This window comes from Choloepus didactylus, chromosome Y (genome assembly GCF_015220235.1).
Source record: "Choloepus didactylus isolate mChoDid1 chromosome Y, mChoDid1.pri, whole genome shotgun sequence".
NCBI lineage: Eukaryota > Metazoa > Chordata > Mammalia > Pilosa > Megalonychidae > Choloepus > Choloepus didactylus.
The window spans coordinates 25,649,534-25,672,269 of record NC_051335.1 but is presented as its reverse complement, the minus strand read 5'-3'; the positions used below and the strand labels follow the sequence as shown (position 1 = coordinate 25,672,269).

The 22,736-nt window shown below is 40.0% G+C and overlaps 1 protein-coding gene across 1 annotated transcript in view; it reads right to left on the bottom strand.

Moving 5' to 3' along the window:
- NEXMIF (neurite extension and migration factor) overlaps window positions 1–22,736 on the bottom strand; it is a 333,843-nt gene that overhangs the window by 6,430 nt on the left and 304,677 nt on the right. The window lies entirely within an intron of this gene.

The following is a 22,736-nucleotide window of genomic DNA, read 5'->3' as shown; positions in this document are numbered from 1 at the left end:
CTATAAGTCAAAACTGCAGCTCCAAGCCAGGAACCCCCTCCCCCATGGCAGGCTGAGCTACAAAACCTTGCTGTGGTAAAGAGTGGCACGGCACTCTCCAAGCAAGCAAATATAGCTCAGCTGAGCTCTAACAGGGGTTTTATTTAACAAAAGTGGACTGCTGAATACAAGCTACAAACCCCCAACAAGCAGACAGAGGCTTTTAGTGACTACTGACCTTAAAGAACCAGAAGACTCATCCAGCCTGGGAGGGGGAGCCCAGAAGATCAGGTGTTATCTCTGGCCAAAGAGTGAAATGGGGGGGGGGGGGCTGTGTGCTGGCTCTAAAAGGGGGCTTTCTGTCCCTTTTTCTCTCTCAACCTGGGGGTCTCAGAGGAGAGAGCCACAGCCATTTTCAGTTTGCTGTGCTCTGACCCAGAGAGGTGGAGATAACAGAGCCAGAGACCATTTAAATGCAGATGATAATTCTCTAGGGGGTGTATCTTCCCTAAGAGGAAGGAGGTGGGGCCCAGCTTTCCTTTCAGAACTAGACCCCAGAGCCTGGGGGAAAACAGCCAAAACAGAAACTAAGGAGGCCACACCTCTTTACACCAGTCAGGAGTGACAGGCTGACAGGCACCATCTGCTGGGCAGGTTAGGAAAAGCACAGCGACTGGAAACCTCACAGGAAAGTCTGTCATTCCTCTAAGATACACCCTGAATATAACCCCATTCTGAGACCTGAACCTGTTCTGGTCTGGGAAAATGTGACTGGGGTAACCAAGGAAACCAGATGCCTAGACCACAGAAAACTATAATCTATACTAGGAAAAAACAAAGATATGGCAGAGTCAAAGGAAGAAACTTACACCTCAATCAAGATAGAGTTGAGATATTGTTTCATTTTAATGAAACAATCTATTAAAGATTTCCGAAGAAATATGCTAAATCAAATTAAAAAACCAAATCAATTAGTTCAGGGAAGATATAACAAAAGAGAAGAAGGCTATAAAGAAAATACTGGGTGAACAAAAGGTAGAAATTGAAAGTTTGAAAAAACTGGCAGAATCTATGGAAATAAAACGCAAAACACAAGAGATGAAAAACACAATGGAGACATACAATAGCAGATCTCAAGAGGCAGAAGAAAACACCCAGGACCTGGAGAACAAGACACCTGAAATCCTACACACAAAAGAACAGATAGGGAAAAGAATGGAAAAATATGAGCAACATCCAGGTAATTGAATGACAACATGAAGCACATAAATGTACGTGTCATGGGTGTCCCAGAAGGAGAAGAGAGGGGAAAGGGGGCAGAAGCAACAATAGAGGAAATAATCAATGAAAATTTCCCATCTCTTATGAAAGACTTAAAATTACAGATCCAAGAAGCACAGCATACTCCAAACAGAATAGATCTGAATAGACTTACGCCAAGACACTTAATAATCAGATTATCAAATATCAAAGACAGAGAGACTCCTGAAAGCAGCAAGAGAAAAAGTGATCCATCACATACAAAGGAAGCTTGATAAGACTATGTGTGGATTTCTCAGTACAAACCATGGAGGCAAGAAGGAAGTGGTGTGATATATTTAAGATACTGAAAGAGAAAAACTGCCAACCAAGAATCCTATATCCAGCAAAACTGTCCTTCAAATATGAGGGAGAGTTCAAAATATTCTCTGACAAACAGACAATGAGAGAGTTTGTGAAAAGGATACCTGCTCTACAGGAAATACTAAAGGGAGCACTACAGACAGATAGGAAAAGACAGGAGTGAGAGGTTTGAAACACAATTTTTGGTGATGGTAGAACAACAGTGTAAGCACACTGAATAAAGATGACTGTGAGTATGGTTGAAAGAGGAAGCTTAGGAGCATGTGAGACACCAGAAGGAAAGAGGAAAGATAAAGACTACGACTGTAAAACTCAGTGAAACATAGAGTGCTCAAGAATTGTGATAAAATGTACAAATATGTTTTTACATGAGGTAGAACAAATGAGTGTCAACCTTGCAAGGTATTAAAAATGGGGGGGTATTGGGGGAAAAATACAATCAATGCAAACTAGAGACTATAGTTAACAGAAACATTGTATTATGCTTCCTTTAATGTAACAAAGGCAATACACCAAAGCTAAATGCATTTAAGAGGAGGACATAAGGGAGGAGTATGGGACTCTTGGCATTGATGTTGTCGACTCTTTTTATTCTACTTTAGGTTAACTCTATCTCCTTTTGTTGCTTTTTAGCTGTCATGTTTTCTTTTTCTTTTTCTTTTTCTTTTTTGTCTCTCTACCTTCTTTGACTCTTCCTCCTTCTTTGTGGAAGAAATGGAGCTGTCCTTTTATAGATAGTGGTGATGGTGGTGAATATATAAATATGTGACTATACAGGGAGCCATCAACTGTTTACTAAGGATGAAAAGTATTGTGGGTGAACAAAACCATCTTAAAAAAACACAGGTTGATGAAGAAACCTTGAGGGCACTATATTGAGTGAAATAAGTCAGACACATAAGGACAAATATTGCATGGTCTCACTGATATAAACTAATTATACTATGTAAACTCCTAGTCATGATATATAAGTTACCAGGATATAGAATGGGGCTAAAGAATGGGGAGCAGTTGCTTATTATGAGCAGAATGTTCAACTAGGGTGAAAGTCAATGTTTGGAAATGGACAGAGGTGATGGTAGCATGTTATTGTGAGAATAACTAACAGTGCTGAATGGTGTTTGAATTTGTTTGAAAGGGGAAGCTTAGAGTCATGTATGTCACCAGAAGGAAAGTTGGAGGTTAAAATATGGGAATGTATAAAACAGTGAATCTTGTGCTGGAAATGTCTGTGATTAACTGTACAAATATTTGAAATCTCTTTCATGAGTTAGAACAAATGTATGACACTATAACTAGAAGTTAATAATACAGGGGTATATAGGGAAAATATACCCATTGCAAACTATGTACTACAGTTAGTAGTATTTTAACATTCTTTCACCAACAGTAACAAATGTACTATACCAGTACTATGAGCCAATAATGAAGGGAGGGGTGGTGGTTAGGGGTAGGGGAGGATTTGAGTTTTCTTATTTTGTCTTTCTTTCTTTTCTGGAGTAATGAAAATGTTTTAAAAATTGAAAAAAATAATTGTGGTGATGGATGCACAGCTGTATGATGGTACCATGGGCGATTGATTGTGCACTTTGGATCTTTGGATAATTGTATGGTATGTGAACAACCTCAATAAAATTAAATTTAAGAAAACACAAGCCAATGCATGCATATACACACACATACATCACATTCTGATTTTCTCTTTGTGCCTTAAAATTTAAGTGCAAAGGATAAAAGAGTAGAGAATTCGTTGGTGTCTCAAATTTCATGACCTAAACTCTGATTCTGACAAGTATTCCTCCAAGCCCACAGAAAGATTTTTAAATGTGACTACAAATAAGATTTTGAATTTGGAAAGGTCCCAGTATCATCTGGCATTTTTAGGGTATAGTATACATATCCACATTGCTTCATCTCCTGCCCACCTACCTGGGTAGTAGTAAATGCAAGGAGATAGAGACAGGGCCATCTGAGATGGAGTCCACTACAACACCTATAAACCCCCTATTTATTCAACCCCCCCTTTCCCTAAATCTTCTCCTCAGTCAAGTACCCATCCCTTTATTAAAAAGCACAGACTACAACTAGCCAAGCAGATATCACAAGTATCTCAACTGTATAGTCACTTATCCTAATACATGCATATCTTATAAAAGATGGGTCCAGCATTAAGGGAACAAGTAGCAGTCAGAAGACACAGTTTCACACAATTCAATCTGTAAAATATTTTCCCTATCTGGCCTATTTCCTTATCTATAAAATAAGTATGCATTAGGCAATCTTCTCATTTTAAAGATGTTAGATGATTCTCCCTTTTCCCTTAACATTTATATATCAAAATTAACAAACTTCATTCTTATTTTATACAAGACCTGATTTGAGAGAAGCAAATAGCCATGGGTGCTAGGAAAAAGAAAAAGAGACACTTACTTGCTGTATTTTCACAGAAAGAAGGGCTGGAGATTCTTAGAAAGTAGAGAAGAGAGGATAACAATGTCACAGTTCCATCTCTTGGCAGGGATGGTTCATTTGTGATGGAACCTCAATGAATAGATGGAAAGGTTGAGCTCCTGCTTCAGAGAGGACTCTTTGGGTCAGATGAAGTCATACTACCATCATGGATTGCTCTGTGCATCTTTCTTTTTAAGCAGCTCAGTAGAACTTCACATATTGTTTACCCCTCTTTAACCCCTCCAATAATTCTATCTTGGTAGGGATTTGGTAATTGGAAAATTGTTTTTAGATTTCAATAATTTAGTGTCTTCTGGTCCTTTATGCCTATGGTTAACTACACATAAGTCTATTTTTATGACCAGTAAGACCAAGACACAAAGAGGTTATGATAGCCAAGGTCACAAAACATAATGGCAAATCTATGAAAGGAGCCCAAGTCTCCTGAACCAGAGACCAAGATTTTTTTTTTTAAAAGAACAGTTCTTACTACTTCCAAACCCTGGCCAAAACAGGGCTATAGAAACATGTTTCCACATGTTACCAATCTGTACTTCCACCTCCATTAAGTAATGAAATAAAGAACAGCTGCCTCAGACAAGTACTGATTATTAGTAAAAATTAATGTGCCATGAAATATATACAGTAGCAATATACTTAAGTATCAAAAATTATCCAGTCTTGCCAGACAGGACAAGAACACCGTATCAGGGGACATATTAGTGCTGCTCTAACTTTATTTCTGAGATGTTATTTCCCTAAGAGCATGAATCTCTAATGGAAAAATCTGACCAGGATTTATGGCTCTGAAGTAAAGGAAATTTTAAAGAGCTGAGAGTTGAGGGGAAATACAATTTGGCAAGATATGAACAGGTGGAGAGGAGGTATGGGAGCTTTATGAGCTGGGAACAGGAGAAGAAGAGAACTTCACTAGGTGCTAGGCTGGATACAGTTACAGATGTTATCTAATTGTGTCCTTTTACTCACCTTGTAAGGTTGGCTCTAGTAGACCCCATTTTTTTCAAAAGAGAAAACTAAGTATCACAGATACTAGCTTAATGATTATCAATAATTTAGGCCTTTATTTTTCAGAATAATTAGAAAGCTAAACCTCAAGTAGATAATCCTTTAATCCTTTCCTATGACTTTTCATATCTCAGCTCTAAAGGAGACAGCTTAAATAAATAAATTTTCCTACATTTTAACTTATTTATATCTTGGCTGCTTATGAAAATTGGGAGAGGGATTATAATTTCTTATAGCTACAATACAAACAGTTCTGGGCTTGCTTTAGCTTTTCCTCACTGATCAGCATTTTAGGACACAAATTTTGTGGGTTTTTTAAAATCTATTCAGAGCTAAAATTGATTAGCACTTTTGGAAGAATACACAACAAATTGCTTTGTTGATCATAGTAAATTAAGCGGTGTAATGGAATTAAAGTAACATTAGCATGACAACAGGTATTTGAAGCAAGGGAATGTTCAATTGAACAGGAAAAGCAAACTCTCCTACCTGCCCCTCCCCTCATTTTGGCCGGAGGAAGGCTCCTAGATCCTGTCCCGATAGGCTGCTCTGTTCTTCCTCAGAGGACTTTAAGCCTTATGTCCCAGAGTCTAGGTGACCCACAGCAGTATTTGTGTTGGGGGCCATCCCTAGTCTCCCCCAGCTGGGGAAAAAAACAAGGCAATCATGTTTCTGCTTATGGACCGGGGACAGCATAGCCTCTGGAGTTTGAGTAGTGTTGATTTCTGGGATACCATTTTAAAGCAATCAATAAATTTAGTAGGTGCTACCTGTGGTCATGGTATTGTACCAGACACTGCAGTGGGAAAGATAGATAAATAAGACTAGATCCCTTTCCTCAAGGCGCTTAGTATCTAGTGGGAAAAGCAAGCTATAGACAATACTTACTGGCAACAAACTCTGTGCTAGGCTACAAGGGTTTATTCCTTCCAATGTGCCTAATGTGTCATTATACTATATATAATATAATTTATAATTATATAATTATAATTATATATAATCTATAATATTATAATATTATTTATATTATTATAATATTATATACAATATAGGTATAATATATATAATACAATATATGCCCATATAAAGGTATAATACACTGAAATAGACACAGAAATTTTCTATGAGAGTCCAAACTGGAGAGAAATCATTCCACTTCTAGAGAGGAGGGAGATCATGGAAGACTTACTAGAAGCAGCAGTATTTGAGATGCACCTTGAAGGATGGACTTCAGGAAGTGAGGATGGGAAAGCATGGATAAGAGAAGGGCATTCCAGGTTGAGAGAACTTCATGAGCTGCCATGAGTTTCACCACTCCAGTCTATCCTCTAAACAACTGCTACAGAATCACAGGCCTGACAACTTCACTTAAACATTTTTGTTTTACCTTGCATATAATAACCTTCCCAATAGATATTTAACCCCCCCCATTACTCCCAAATATTATAACTCTCTCCTCTCCCCTAATATGCTAGAAAACTTTTGGTTCCAGGTGTTTTACAGTTGATGTTCTCTCTACCAGGATGCCTCTCCCCCATATTTTCCAAGGAACAAAGGGAGAGAAGTCCAATCACAGTTTTTCAGGTAAAGGATGGGGTATTTCTTCCTGTTTGTCTCCAGACCTATTTGAGCAGTATAATGACACATTAGGCACATTGGAAGGAATAAACCATTATAGCCTAACACAGAGTTTGTTTCCAGGCAGTATTGAATTACGTTTAAGGCTTGAGTGCAATAACTTTAGGCTGAATTATGTTTCAACTTTCTTCATATGGTTTCTAACCTCTATTTCTGACTATTAAACCATCCTGTTAACTACAATTTAAAATGGCATTGAATTCTTTTCAGAATTACAGTCACTGAACCACAGGGCTGGAAGCATCTTGGAAGATAGTGTAGCCTCCAAACCACGGCCCAGAAAGGAGAAACTACTTGCTCAAGGTCATACAGGGGGTTGGTAAAACATGCACATCCTTGAATGTATTACCTTCCAGAAATATTTCCATGCCACCAAGTTACTTACCAGGTAGAATATAAGTTATAAATAAAATAACCACTAATCAGAAGGCTACTAACTTTCTGTTTGTCTTTATTGTTGGAAATGCTGTCACAAATGAGAAGGCTGTCCCTGCTTATCTTGGGAGGGGAAGTGGATGGATGTGGGGGAAAAGAAAGCCAAACCCCAAATCCATCTGTAGAGGAAGCACTTCTCTTCCAGCCTCTGGATTCTAGAGTTCTGTGTTGTCACCTTGAGCCTTACCAGCCCAAGCACCACCTGAAACACACATATACGTGCACAAACACACACACACACACACACACACCCCATACATGATGTTCATGAACACTAAAAAATCATGGTGCCTCTCTTCTCCCATTATGAAAGAAGGATTCTTCATAAAGGATCAGAAGTTGAAAGACAAGCAGAGCCAAGAATTAATTTGATCTAAAAGTGCTAAAATAAATTCAAGTAATTTATGCCCAGTTAAACCAATATTTGAAGCTTTCTTTTTGAGGGAGAGGGTGGAGGGAACAGGGAAACCTAACAATTAAAAAATATTTTAAAAGTCCCAAGTTACCATAGCAGTCTTCTTTTACATTCTTTTACTCATTTCTTATTTCATTCTAACCCCAATTGGAAACAAGAACATAAAGAAAAAACTTCAAATTAATTATATTTATTTAAAACCCTTAAAGAATTAGATATATCTACCTGATCTACCTGCTATTTTTAGGTAAGTAGATGAGAATATCTATAAATGGTTCCAAGTAAATTGAAGCTAACATAACCAAATACAAACCATTCCATGAACAAAAGTGATACCAACATCTTGGCTCAGGAACCTTGGAATCAATCCTGGTTCTACTGTGGTCTTCTCATGAGATGCCGAGCTAGCTTTTACAACTAACTGGGGGCCTCGGTTTCATTTGTAAAATACCTGGCCCTCCCTCCTAATTTCAAAGATAGTTCCAAGGCCTTCCTAGCATGAATGTTTGAAAGAAGAGTACCCATCCTCTATTCTAGTTAGTGAAGCACAGCACAGTTCTCACTGATGAAGATCTGAGGATCTGGGGCTTAGTGAACTATCCACTTTCTTAATCTTCTTGGCTGTGTGAAAATCAACTATGTATGATTTTCATATGGCTGTGGATGTATGTTCATTTTTCCCACATTTTTCCCACATTTATTAAGTACCTATTTTATATGCTGGACTATGCCATGAGGAAAACATAAGTGAGAAACACAAACTCTATGCTCAAGACATTTACAGTCTGGGAAAAGTAGGAGTATATCTGACATACCAGATATCTCACTGAGATGACTCTTGGATTTCTGTATTTTGATTTTACTTTCAAGTTATTCTTCTATCTTTGTCAATTCCAAATATAGGCCTTCCAGATATTGATCTAATTAGGAATTCTTTCACCAAGGGAAAAAATTCCCTCTGGTCTATATGCCCAGGGCCTAAAGGAAAAGGAATCCATCTCTGATCATTCCTCATGAAGACAAGTACAACTCCCTATTCGACTCTGGACTTGCCATCATTAAATACCCAGCTTCTAGGCAACCCCTACCAAGTAGTGATACTACTGTTTCAGATCCTACTCCAAACCCACCACACTCCATTTACAGATATGCTTGTGGTGGCGTCCAGCAGTTGTTTTCTTTTTTTTTAAATTCAATTTTATTGAGACATATTCATATACCATACATACCATGCAGGCATACAAAGAGTACATTCAATTTTTCACAGTACCACCACATAGTTGTGCATTCATCACCAAAATTAATTTTTGAACATTTTCATTACCACACACACAAAAATAATAAGAAAAAAAATTAAAGTGAAAAAGAACAATTAAAGTAAAAAAGAACACTGGGTGCCTTTTTTTTTGCCCCCATTTTTCTACTCATCCATCCATACTCTGGACATAGGGGAGTGTGGTCCATATGGTTTTCCCAATCACATTGTCAACCCTCATAAGCTACATTTTTATACAATCGTCTTCAAGATTCAAAGGTTCCCAGCAGTCATTTTCAAACTGATAAGCTGGTAGCTGACTGTTCTAGTTTGCTAATGCTGCAGAATGCAAAACACCAGAGATGGATAGGCTTTTATAAAATGGGGGTTTATTTCACTACACAGTTACAGTCTTAAGGCTACAAAACGTCCAAGGTAACACATCAGTAATCGGGTACCTTCACCGGAGATGGCCAATGGCGTCCGGAAAACCTCTGTTAGCTGGGAAGGCACGTGGCTGGCGTCTGCTCCAAAGTTCTGGTTTCAAAATGGCTTTCTCCTGGGATGTTCCTCTCTAGCAAGCTTGCTCCTCTTAAAAACGTCACTCATAGCTGCACTCCCTCCAGTCTCTTTGAGTCAGCATGTTTTATATGGCTCCACTGATCAAGGCCCACCCTGAATGGGTGGGGTCACACCTCCATGGGAACATCTCATCAAAATTATCATTACCCACAGCTGGGTGGGGCACATTCCAAGCAAATCTCTGCCCCACAAGACCACAAAGATAATGGCATTTGGGGGACACAATACATTCAAACCGGCACATTCCACCCCCTGGACCCCAAAATGACAATATCTTTCCAAATACGAAATACATTCATTCCATCACAATATCACAAAAACTCAAATCATTTCAGTAACAAAAGTTAAGCACAAAATCCCATCAAAATCAAATATAGGCATGGTCAGTCCTAAGGCATACTTTTCCTTTAGCTTTGGATCTGTGGACTTAGAACAAGTTATATGCTTCCAATATACAAAGGAGGAACATTCACAGGATAAACATTCCCCTTGCCATAAGGAGAAAGAGTAAGGAAAACAGGGTTAACAGGACCAAAACAGTTCCTAAAACCCGCAGGACAAACTCCATTAGATTTCAAAGTCTGAGAGTCATTTACAGAACAACGTTGCATCCTTGGGGCTTGAGAGAGTCGGAGTCTGACCCTTCCCAAGCGCCTTTTTGGCAGCTGTTTCTTCTCCAAATGCTTGGGTGAGTGCTCCAACATATCCACACATTGGGGAGACCACCTTCTCGGCCCCACCCTCCTCAAACCTCGGGGCAGCTCCGGGATTCCCTTCCATCTCCGGGGCACACGCTCAACCCCTTCAGAACAGTGTGGTAGCAGCCAGGCTCTCCCCAATTCCCTGGGAATGTGCTCCACCCTCTTTGGGACCTCGGGTGGCAAAACTCTTCCAGAGCATCGAGGTGGAATGCCCACCTTCGACCTCCTGGGCAAACTCACCCTTTCCATGCGTGTGGGCTGCTCCACTCTCCCAGCCCAAGGCCTCTTGACTCCAGACCTCAACCTCCATGGCTCTGTCTTTGAAGAAATTTTTCCTGCAATTTGTTCCTTGTCTGTCTCCTCCAGTCCAGACTGGCAGCAGCTCTGTCTATAAAGTTCTCGCAAAAATTCTGTTGGCTTTGCATGAAGCACACAGGGGTCAAAGCCATCAGACAATAGGAGTTTCCACAAATCCTTTCTGGATAATTCCATCTCCAATCTTGGCTTGTACTGAAATGGCGGCTGGGTTCCATGTTTGGTTACATCCTCACATTGGGCTGTAGCTTCTGGGATTCCACACCCTGGAAGCTCGTAATTTTCCAAGCGATCAGCTTCTGGTCTCTTTGAACCCAAGAGTTCAGTTCTAAGTTTATCTCTTTCTGCTCGGTACTGAAATGGCAGCTGGGTTCCATGTTTGGTTACATCCTCACATTGGGCTGTAGCTTCTGGGATTCCACCCCCTGGAAGCTCATAATTTTCCAAGCCATCAGCTTCTGGTTTCTTTGAACCCAAGAGTTCAGTTCTAAGTTTATCTCTCTCTGCTCGCATTTTACTATAAGCTGCAAGGAGAAGCCAGGTTACAACCTCCACAGGTAGTCTGGAGATCTCCTCAGCTAAGTATTCCAGGTTGTCACTTTTAAATTCTTCCTTCCATCTGACACCAGGACTCAATTTTGCCAAATTCTCTGCCACTTTAAAACAAGGATCGCCTTTCTTCCAGTTTACAACAACATATTCATCATTTCTGTTCAAGGCCTCATCAGAAGTATCTTTAGAGTCCATATTTCCACAAACAGTCTCTTTAAAGCAGTTTTGGCCTTTTCTATCAAGCTCGTCCCAATTCTTCCAGAATCTTCCCCTTATCCATTTAAAAGCCATTCCAACATGTTTGGTATTTGCAAACTCAGCAGCAAAAGCACCCCACTTCTCTGGTACCAAAATCTGTTCTAGTTTGCTAATGCTGCAGAATGCAAAACACCAGAGATGGATAGGCTTTTATAAAATGGGGGTTTATTTCACTACACAGTTACAGTCTTAAGGCCACAAAACGTCCAAGGTAACACATCAGTAATCGGGTACCTTCACCGGAGCTGGCCAATGGCGTCCGGAAAACCTCTGTTAGCTGGGAAGGCACGTGGCTGGCGTCTGCTCCAAAGTTCTGGTTTCAAAATGGCTTTCTCCTGGGATGTTCCTCTCTAGCAAGCTTGCTCCTCTTAAAAACGTCACTCATAGCTGCACTCCCTCCAGTCTCTTTGAGTCAGCATGTTTTATATGGCTCCACTGATCAAGGCCCACCCTGAATGGGTGGGGTCACACCTCCATGGGAACATCTCATCAAAATTATCATTACCCACAGCTGGGTGGGGCACATTCCAAGCAAATCTCTGCCCCACAAGACCACAAAGATAATGGCATTTGGGGGACACAATACATTCAAACCTGCACACTGACACAAGACCTGTTACTGCCAAAGTTCAGAGGGTCCAGGCATCCTCCACCAGTGGGTGGATTCCTCTAGGTTATCTCTGTTTAGCTACTTATATGTGGAGGAAAATAATTCAAGATGAGTTTTTTAGTTTACAAAAATAATTTTACAATTTCTGTAGAATTTTTATTCATTCCAGGAAAGGAAAATCCCAATAACCCCACAAAAGTACCCAGGAATCCATATGTGCCACAAGGCTACAAGGCCCAATGCCACAAGGCTATGCACCTGTCTCACATCAGAAGCTCTTTTCTCCCATTCCTTTAATTTTCCATATGGGCCTGGGAATGCTTATCCAGGAATATGGGACAGGATTAGGGGTTCAAGGTGAGGGGACATTGCAAAAGAAGATGGGTTGGGCCTAAGAACAGTTATGCTGTCATTCTAGTTGGAGTTCTTCAGCACCCGGCAGTTATCTATCCCTACTATATCCCTATTCTGACTCCTGACAATTCATTACTGTCTTTCATATCCAAGGCAGCAAAAAAAAAATCCCTCAGAGCATCATAGTCTACAAATTAGCTCCTTGAGGTATCTTCTCCAGCAACCAGCTCAAGCCAATCTTAGCTGATGCCCAAGGTCATACAGATGGCACTCTGTCTGAAAGTCTGTACAGGCAACACCCATTGCATGTGCTGTTTGAAAGTCTACATTTTCTGAACAGCAGCAGGTAGCTCTGCAATACTCTTCTCAATTCTAGTAGCCAATTCCACAGTAGGGAAAAACTTCTAGGGGCCAGGCTTCTGGAGATTCACCTACTGATGAGCAAAACAAGTACTGAAGAAGGCAAGGATGAGTGCTGTTCTTTCCTAGTGATCCTGGTTTTCTTAGGTTCCTTTGCTATCTTCTCATATATAGGTGGGACCAAGTGTTAGAAGAATGGTTTTCTGCAACTACAGCATCCATTTACCTTTTCTGTGCCAGTATCTGAACTCACTCACAGTTTCTAACCTGTGTTGTCCAATGTGGTAGCCACTAGCCACATATTGCTATTTAAATTTAAGCCTAAACTAATTAAAATTGAATAAAACTAAAACTTCAGTTCCTCAGTCACACTAGTCAACATTTCAATCACTCTGTAATCATATGTGGCTACTGGCTACCACACTGGACAGTGCAGAAACAGAAAATTTTCATTATCACAGAAACCTCTATTGGATAGCACTGCTGTTCTTACTCCCTAATCATCTAGTAACCTTTCCTATTTGTATAGGCTGGTTTAGCATTTTACTTATTTTATTGCTCTTAGGTGCAGGGGGTTGATGCCATCATATTCCTCAATTCATTAGTGATCCAAGCATGCTTTGCTCTTGAATTATTTATTTGTACCCCTTTATTCCAATACTCTTTCATAGGCAACCATCTAATGTGGTAAATGTGTATCTTTGGATGTGTGCATTTAAAAGGTGTATTGCATGTGTATATCTTAAAAATTTATATAAATGGTGTATCATTTTTGGTAAATGATAAAATCTCAATTTTTAATTTTTACTAAGAACCAGGATTTTAAGACCCATTACACTTCTTTTTTTAAAAATTTTATTGAGATTGTTCACATACCATACAATTATCCAAAGATCCAAAGTGTACAATCAATTGCCCCTGGTACCCTCATACAGCTGTACATCCACCACCACAATTAATTTTTGTTCAATTTTTAGAACATTTTCATTACTCCAGACAAGAAATAAAGACAAAGAAGGGAAAAAAATAGAAAAAAAAAGGAAACTCAAATCCTCCCATATCCCTAACCAGCCCCCTTCCATTGTTGACGTGTAGTATTGGTATAGTACATTTGTTACTGTTTATGAAAGAATGTTGAAATACTACCAACTGTAGTATATAGTTTGCAATAGGTATATATTTTCTCCCTATATGCCCCTCTATTATTAACTTCTAGGTGTAATGTCATATATTTGTTCTGGTTCATGGAAGAGATTTCTAATATTTGTACAGTTAATTAAGGACATTGCCCACCACAGGACTCAGTTTTATACATTCCCACCTTTTGACACCCAACTTTCCTTCTGGTGACATACATGGCTCTGAGATTCCCCTTTCCACCTCATTCATGCACCATTAAGCACTGTTAGTTATTCTCACAATGTGCTACCATCACCTCTGTTCATTTCCAAACATTTAAGTTCATCCTAGTTGAATATTATGCTCATACTAAGCAACCGCTCCCCATTCTTTAGCTTTGTTCTATATCTTGGTAACTTATATTTCATGTCAATGAGTTTACATACTATAATCAGTTCCTATCAGTGAGACCCTGCAATATTTGTCCTTATGTGTCTGGCTTATTTCACTCAGAATATTGCCCTCAAGGTTTCAACATCAACCCATTTTTTAAAGATGGTTTTGTTCACATGCCATACATTCCATCCTAAGTAAACAATCGATGGTTCCCTGTATAGTCACATATTTATGTGTTCACCACCCTTACCACTATCTATATAAGGACATCTACATTTCTTCCACAAAGCAGGAGGAAGAGTCAAAGAAGGTAGAGAAGCAAAAGAAAAAGAAAAGAGAAATGAAAACAAACAAACAAACATGACAGCTAGGAAGCAACAACAGGAAAGATAGAATTAAACTAAAGTAGAATAAAGAGTCAGACATTACCAATGCCAAGAGTCCCACACCCCTCCCTTATGTCCCACTCTTATATGCATTTAGCTTTGGTATATTGCCTTTGTTACATTAAAGAAAGCATAATACAATGCTTCTGTTAATTATAGTCTCTAGTTTGCATTGATTGCATTTTCCCCCAATGCCTCCCTATTTTTAGAACCTAGCAAGGTTGACATTCATTTGTTCTCCCTCATGTAAAAACATATTTGTACATTTTATCAAAACTGTTGAGCACTCTAGGTTTCACTGAGTTATACAGTCCCAGTCTTTATCTTTCCTCTTTCCTTCTGGTGACCCGCAGGATCCTAACCTTCCTCTTTCAACCATACTCACAGTCATCTTTGTTCAGTGTACTTACATTGCTGTGGTACCATCACCCCAACTTGTGTTCCAATCATCTCACCTCTGTCTTTTCCTATCAGTCTGTAGTGCTCCCTTTAGTATTTCCGGAAGGGCAGGTGTCTTGTTCACAAAGTCTCTCATTGTCTGTTTGTCAGAGAATATTTTGAACTCTCCCTCATATTTGAAGGACAGTTTTGCTGGATATAGGATTATTGGTTGGTGGTTTTTCTCTTTCAGTGTCTTAAATATATCATACCACCTCCTTCTTGCCTCCATGGTATCTGCTGAGAAATCTGCACATAGTCTTATTAAGCTTCCTATGTATGTGATGGATTGCTTTTCTCTTGCTGCTTTCAGGATTCTCTCTTTGTCTTTGATGTTTGATAATCTGATTATTAAGTGTCTTGTCATAGGCCTATTCAGATCTATTCTGTTTGGAGAGCACTGTGCTTCTTGGATCTGTAATTTTATGTCTTTCATAAGAGATGGGAAATTTTCATTGATTATTTCCTCTATTATTGCTTCTGCCCCTTTTCCCTTCTCTTCTCCTTCTGGGATACCAATAATATGTACATTCTTGTATTTCATTTCATCCTTAACTTCCTGGAGACATTGCTCATATTTTTCCATTCTTTTCTCTGTCTGTTCTTTGGTGTGTAGGCTTTCAGGTGTTTTGTTCTCCAGTTCCCGAGTGTTTTCTTCTGCCTCTTGAGATCTGCTGTTGTATGTTTCCATTGTGTCTTTTGTCTCTTGTGTTGTGCCTTTCATTTCCATAGATTCTGCCAGTTGTTTTTTCAAACTTTTGATTTCTACCTCATGTACACCCAGTGTTTCCATTATATGCTTCATCTCTTTTGCCATATCTTCTCTAAACTTTTTGAATTGATTTAGCATTAGTAGTTTAAATTCCTGTATCTCAGTTGAAGTGTAAGTTTGTTCCCTTGACTGGGCCATAGCTTTGTTTTTCTTAGTGTAGGTTGTAGTTTTCTGTTGTCTAGGCATCTGACCTCCCAGGCCACCCCAATCAGGTTTTCCCAGATAAGAACAAGCTCAGGTCACAGAAGAAGGAAATATTCAGTATCTGGTTTCCCTGATGGTGTGTCTTAGAGGATTGACACACCCTGTGCTTTTCTTCCCAGCAGGTGGCACCTGTCAGCCTGTAGCTCCAGACTGGTGTAAGGAGGTGTGGCCCACAGCTCTCCTCCCCCAGGCTCTGGGGTCTGTTTCTGAGTGTAAGGCAGGTAGTAGAGCTGGGCCCCTCCTCTTTCCTCTTGGGAAATGACCTACAGAGAGGTCATTTGCATATAAATAGATTCTTTGTTTCTTTGACTCTGTTATCTCCACCTTGTCTGTGAGTTTAAAATGGCTGAGGCTTTCTCTGCAGCAGAGCAGTGTGAGCTGAAAATGGCTGAGGCTTTTCCCACTGAGCTGCCCAGGTTGAGAGACAGAGAAAGGGACAGAAAGCTCCTAGATTCACCCGTTGGCCAGAGATAGTACCTGATCCTCTGGGCTCCCCTTCCTGAGACAGATATGTCCCCTGACTCTCCTAAGGTCAGTCATCACCAAAAGCCTCTGTCTGCTTGCTGGAATTCACTGTCTTTATTGAGCATTTAACATTAAAGCCCCAGTTGGATCTGGGCTGAGGTATCTTTGCTTGTTAGGAGAGTGCTGCTCTTTAGCACTGTGAGGCTTTCATGAGGGAGGGGCTCTTGGCTCTTGGTGCAGGTCTGCAGTTTTTACTTACAAATTTTATGCTGCGCTCTCAGGTATTCCTCCCAGTTCAGGTTGGTGTATGATGAGTGGACTGTCACATTTGTCTTCCCTCAGTTATTCCAGGTTATTTACTATTTTTTTCTGTCATTTATGAATTGTTCCAGGGGGACTAACTTGCTTCCACTACTCTTTGTGCCACCATCTTAGCTGAGATCCAGACCCATTACACTTCTATGTGTATATCTAATTGGTTGCTTTTATCTGCTGGATAATGCTTTATGGTATGCACCCACCATATTTACCTATTCACTCTCACTGTGATTGACACCCAGGATGTCTGGTCTAGCACTTTACAGAAATCCTGGCAGAAGTTCCTGGCTTCACAGAAAATCTTCAAAGGAAATCATAACCAATAGTACTCATCTGAGTATGAGATCTCACTTTTGATGGCAGGTATCTTAACTCCCTGGAATATAGACTCCTGTCCTTCAATATTTGGACTTACTGGTATTATTCTTTGCCTGTTCCTGATCATTGCCCATTTTTTTTATTTAACTCTGGTCCTCTATGAGGTCTCTTTACTTTTCTTAAGTTATAATAATGGTTTTCCATTGGTCTTTGGCTCTGATTACCTGAACTCAGTTTATTAGCTTATGATAACAAAGTCCCTTATCTCTCTTATTTATTTCTGACTCTTTGTATATCTCCTTTTCTTTGCCTTGCTGCCACTCAAGATATATGTATGGCAGGTGTTTTCCCGGATAAAGCTTGTGCTGAGCAGTGGATGGTAGGAACCTTGTGCAGTCAGAGCTGCTGCACTGACAGTCAGAGATGTCTAAGGCCTAATGGGAGGTTTCATGTTCTCTGTCAGCTTGACAAACTGGGGAAATAACTTTTTAATCCAGTGCAGTATATTTCATTTACTGTAGTGCTATGTTGTTCAAAGATGTTATGAAAAACTTCCCAGAGAGATTTAAGACTTCAAAAACATCCTGGAGTATGAACTACTCCAGAAGACTAAAACAACGGAAGATGAACTTTTAAACACTTCATATGCCTGGCAATGCTAGACCAGATAATGTCATGCCAAATTAGAATGTTTGACTCCTGGGACAGGAGAAGGTGAGTGGAAAGGAGGGGTTCAGTGTATGTGTTTTAATTAAATCATATGTTAATGATAGTGACTTAACATAAAAATATTACAATCTACAGAGATACATGAACAGGGGGCATGTGTTTTCATTAAGGTGGCAGAAAGGGAAAAAGTATATGTTCCAGCAAACTTTGATGAGGGATATAGATAAATTTTCTATTCAGAGAAAAAAGTCTAGAATGAAGGACTCAAAACTGAGATGTTTAGCCTAGGGGAGAAAATTAAAGAAATGGGTTTTCTGTCTTCAAATCTGCAAAAAGCTTTCACAAAAACAATGAAACTAAACTTGCTGTCAGACCACAGTTGGAAGTAACTTGAGTGATAAACAGAGATGGCCAAGATGAAATGGGTGCTAGATGAGGAGCATAAGAAAAAAGTGAGCTCCCTGTCATTTGAAGTATTGAAGTGGAGCTGGGCAACAATTCAGCACCACTTAGTAATAGATTTAAGAATTGGATGCAGAAGCTGGATCAGATGATTCTAACTCTAACACTTTGTAATTCATTCAATGGATCAGCAAGAGGAGAAACTAAGACGGCGGCTAGGAGAAACAGGGCAAAAAACACCTCCATGAAAAATACCAGATAGAGGCCAGAAAGTGATCCAGAACATCAGTTCCAGCAATGCACCAGCTGGACAAGGTCCGCTAAATCCACAGGGACTATGCTCTTGGTGAAACCAGGAGTCTGCATTCTGAAATGACAGGCTGGAAGCACCCCTGCATGGCCCGGCAGCCCAGAACTTCCCTTGAGGGTTGGCATGCACTTGAGATGTAGCACAGCCTTCCCTCAGCAAAGGTCTTAGAAGGGCATGGCTAGGAAGAGGAACCCACCCGGAAAACCCAGGAACCCTATGCCAATACCAAGGACTTGTGGGTCAGTGGCAGAGACAATCTGTGGTGAGACAGAAATGAAGGTTTAGACTCTTGCAACAGCCTGAAATCTCCAGGAACACCTGGGAGGTTTGATTATTAAAGCTGCCCTCCCTCCCTAACTGCTCAGACACATGCCCCACATTTAGGGCAGACAGCAACAACAACACACCCAAACTTGGTGTGCCAATTGGACCCCCACAAGAATCAGACCCCCACACACCACAAAGACAAAGTTGGGGAGAACTGACTTGAGGGGAATAGGTGACTCATGGATGCCATCTGTTGGTTAGTTAGAGAAAGTGTATGCCACCAAGCTGTAGATCTGACAAATTAGAGATTGGGGTCTGAATAATCCTTCATATCCTAAAAGAACCCTATCAAGTAAAGCAAATGCCAAGAGCCCAAAAATAACCAAAAATTTTAAAGCATATGATAAAACCAGACGATATGGAGAACCCAAACCCAAAAACCCAAATCAAAAAATCAGAGGAGACACAGGACTTGGAGCAATTAATCAAATAACTAAAGACAAACAATGAGAACACAGCACAGGATATAGAGGACATGAAGAAGAGCATGGCACAGGATATAAAGGACATGAAGAAGACCCTAGAAGAGCATAAAGAAGAACTTGCAAGAGTAAATAAAAAAATAGATGATCTTATGGAAATAAAAGAAACTGTTGCCCAAATTAAAAAGGTCCTGGATACTCATAGTACAAGACTAGAGGAAGCTGAACAATGACTCAGCAACCTCGAGAACCACAGAATGGAAAATGAAAGAACAAAAGAAAAATGGAGAAAAAAATTGAAAAAATTGAAACGGATCTCAGGGATATGATAGATAAAATAAAACATCCAAATTTAAGACTCATTGGTGTCCCAGAAGGGGAAGAGAAGGGTAAAGGTCTAGAAAGAGTAGTCAAAGAAATTGTTGGGGAAAACTTCCAAAACCTACACAATATAAACACACAAAGCATAAATGCCCAGTGAACTCCAAATAGAATAAATCCAAATAAACCCACTCCAAGACATATTCTGATCAGACTCTCAAATACTGAAGAGAAGGAGCAAGTTCTGAAAGCAGCAAGAGAAAAGCAATTCACCACATACAAAGGAAACAGCATAAGACTAAGTAGTGACTACTCAGCACCCACCATGGAGACAAGAAGGCAGTGGCATGACATATTTAAAATTCTGAGAGAGAAAAATTTCCAACCAAGAATACGTTATCCAGCAAAACTCTCCTTGAATTTGAGGGAGAGCTTAAATTTTTCACAGACAAACAAATGCTGAGAGACATTGCTAATAAAAGATCTGCCCTACTTCAGATACTAAAGGGAGCCCTACTGACAGAGAAACAAAGAAAGGAGAGAGAGATACAGAGAAATTTAACAGACATATATAGAACATTACATCCCAAATTGCCAGGATACACATTCTTCTCTAGTGATCATGGAACTTTCTCCAGAATAGACCATAGGCTGGGATATAAAACAAGCCTCAATAAATTAAAAAAAAAATTGAGATTATTCAAGGCACATTCTCTGACCACAATGGAATACAAATAGAAGTCAATAATCATCAGAGACTTGGAAAATTTCCAAACACCTGGAGGTTAAAAATGAGGGGGAGATGAAAACATTCCCAGATGATCAAAAGCTGAGGGACTTCATCACTAGTACATCAGTCGTATAAGAAATGCTAAAGGGAATTGTGCAGGTTGAAAGGAAGGGACACTAAACAATTGTAACCACATGAAGAAATAAAGATTTCCAGTAAAGATCATATGGTAAATATACATACCAATACTACTGTATTTTTGATTTGTAACTCCACTTTACTTCCTACAGGATCTAAAATACATAAAGTGTAATGATAAATCAGTGGTTTTGGACTCAATGTAAAATATGTAGTTTTTGACAAGAACTGGTTAAAGGTGGGGGAATGGAGGAGTATAGGAACATAGTTTATGTGTCCTATTGAAGTTAAGTTGGTATCAAAGAAAACAAGATTGTTATAGACTTAAGATGTTAAATTTAAGCCCCACAGTAAACACAAAGACAGTATCAGAGAATATGATCATAGAGATGAAAAGTAGAGTAGGGGTTCCGAGAAGCGGGGGGGAGGGGCAATGAGGAGTTTATAAGAAATGTGTGTAGGGTTTCTGTTTGGGGTGAAGGGAAATTTCTAGTAATGGATGGTGGGAAGGTGATGGCATTGCAACATTGTGAATGTGATTAATCCAACTAAATGGAATGCTTGGGAGGAGTTGGAATGGGAAGATTTATGCTGTATATATGTTTCCACAATTGAAAAAAAAGACAGCCTAAATAGATAATAACAATTATATGCCATAGATGATCCTGGATGAGATCTAAGAATAGAGGAGAAAAGGCTCAAAAGGACACAATCGGGACATAAGAAAAAAATGAAATATAGAATGTAAGTTTTATATCAATGTTAAATTTCTTGAACTTCTTAACTACACTTAATGTGATTACATAAGTGAATATTCTTGTTCATAGGAAATGTACATGTGAATTATATTATTTGTTTAAGGATGTGTGCAACTTGCTCTCATATGTTCAGAAGACAGAGCAATAGATTATAGATGATAGACAGGTAGGGAGGGCGGGAGGGAGGGAGGGAAAGAAAGAAAGGGTAAAGTGACAAAATATTAAAGTTGGTAGATCAGGGTATCGGTGGAGGGGGGGGTGGGGTGTGCTGGAGTTCTGTGTATGGGGTTTGTATTGTTTTTGCCACTGTTACTGTAAGTTTGAACTTATTTCAAAATAAAAATTAAGCTTTTTGATCAACTACTTCAGGTCACTGAAGGCCATCTCTGAGGAAGGTCATTGTTCTAAACCCCCTGGGAAAAGACAGAAGAGAAATCTAAAAGACAGTAACCTTCCTAAAGCACTGAAAAGAGCTAAAGGGCTGCATTCACTGGCCAAGTGCTGAAGAAAACAGCTTCAAAAGTCATAGAAGGGGAGGTGGGGCAAGATGGCGGAGTGGTGAGGTGCAGAATTTTGTCTCTCCCCTAGAGCAGCTGGCAATTACCCAAGAACTATATGAATCAGTGTTTACAGGGTCTCCAGCAACCAGTCACACATCGGACGCAAGTTCGGATTTGGAGGAAAAGCTGAGATTGCAGCGAACATTGTAAGTTCCCCGGACCAGGGGTCTGGTGCCCCTCCCCACCCAGATCTCACAGACTGTCTTGCTGCTGGCTCCCTGAAAGGGGGAAAAAAAAACCAAAAAACAGCAATCTGCTGAGGGAAAGAAGGGGGGCTCAACCCAGCCTCAACTGCAGAATTAATTAACAAATTAATTAACCAATTTTGGGAGCTGGGGGTGCTAAAGAAGGGCTGGGCTCTGAGAAGTGGGGGCATGTAAAAGCGGGCACCCATTCCCAGACTCCAAAAAAGCCATTTTTTCCCCTATATTTTGTCCTTTCTGGCTTCTCACTGATCCCTTACCTTTTTGCATTTCAATAGCCCCCGGCAGGGGTGGAACTGAAGCTGTTGGAGAGTAATTATCAGACAATAGCCCAAAGCATATCTTTAAATGCTCTATTCTGACACTGACAAAACTTCCAGGCTGGGGAAAGACTTTTAAAAGGGACTCTTTTTTTTTTCTTTTTTCTTTTTCTTGTTTTTCTTTTCTATTTTTTTAATCTAAAAGTAATATATGTGGTTATTGTCTATCGGAAAGCCCAGGTTGAGGGACTAGGCTGGTCTTGGGGGGAGACAGAGTACCCACAGTGTCTTTGAGTTTCGTATTCACTACTGAAGGTTTCCACCCCCATCTTTAATTGGCAACTCAGGCTGACCAAGGAATCTACCTGGAGATGCCCCAAAGAGGAGAGGGGAGAAGGGAATAGTGCCCCTGAGAGACAACTGGAGTTCTGAGGATTGGGAGAGTGGAGGGAGGTCCAGCTCAACTGGCAGTCCTCCTTTTGGGAACTCAGACCCCAGGGGCTGGAATTCAGATTCTGGCTTCAGTCAGCCACGCCCCCAACAGGATCAGAATCACCAGGAGGACTAAAGTCTCCATACCTCCCTACACTGGTGGGGGAGCTGCGGGCTGGCAAGCGCCACCTGCTGGACAGTAGAGGAAAAGCACCAATTCTAAAGGCCTCATAG